The sequence below is a fragment of the Penaeus monodon genome, chromosome 32 (genome assembly GCF_015228065.2).
Source record: "Penaeus monodon isolate SGIC_2016 chromosome 32, NSTDA_Pmon_1, whole genome shotgun sequence".
In the NCBI taxonomy this organism is placed as follows: Eukaryota; Metazoa; Arthropoda; class Malacostraca; order Decapoda; family Penaeidae; genus Penaeus; species Penaeus monodon.
This window is the reverse complement of record NC_051417.1, coordinates 6033745-6034567: the sequence shown is the minus strand read 5'-3', so window position 1 is coordinate 6034567 and position 823 is coordinate 6033745.

The following is an 823-nucleotide window of genomic DNA, read 5'->3' as shown; positions in this document are numbered from 1 at the left end:
GGTCTCAGACCTTGTATAAAAATCTGGCTCTGGTCTTCCTCCTCTTCATACTCTGATTATTTTTTTCCTTGTGATCTTTCAGTTTATCCTAATTATGAATTTTACATTTATTCTGTTCTAAAATCCATATGATGTTTTTACAGATCTTAAACGTTCCTTTTCTCAGATTTTATATTTAATGGTAAATTAGAGAGCCTATATTGTTGAAATTTAGTATTTAAGGTGTTGCACTCCAATATAGTTCATGAATTCTGATGTTTTAATATGCACATAATTCTTTACCTGCCCAACTATATAATTTGAGGAATCGTGTTAAAAAAGATTCGATAAAATTAAAACTGGTTTATTTCATGTAGCAAAATTGGAAATCGGTTCGTTGTCCTTCAGGTAAAGCAAGAGCAGAAGCTTCGGTCGGAGTCTTCGTTTCGGAGTCTCACCAGCCGTGGCCGCGTCCATAAAAGCCTCCGCGATAGCCTCCTCCTCCGTAGTAACGTCCTCGTCCGAAGCCTCCTCCATAGAAGCCTCCTCCATGGGCCCAAGGGTCAGCGTCGGCCAGGGCTTCTGGTTCAGGCATGGCTCGTGCTGTCCCCAGCAGGGCAGACAGTGCCATCGCCACAGCGAGCAAGAGCGACACCTGCAGAGCGGATATGGAAGCTCAGTGACAGACTATTGGAAAGCTTGTTTAACATGCATTATTTCTCCATGTGTGTGTATTTGTTTCTGTGCCTGCGTTTGTATACATTTGTATGTTTACATTCTCATGGACAAATAAATGTTATATATTTATAAATACCCAACACGCAATCACGCTCATACACATGTT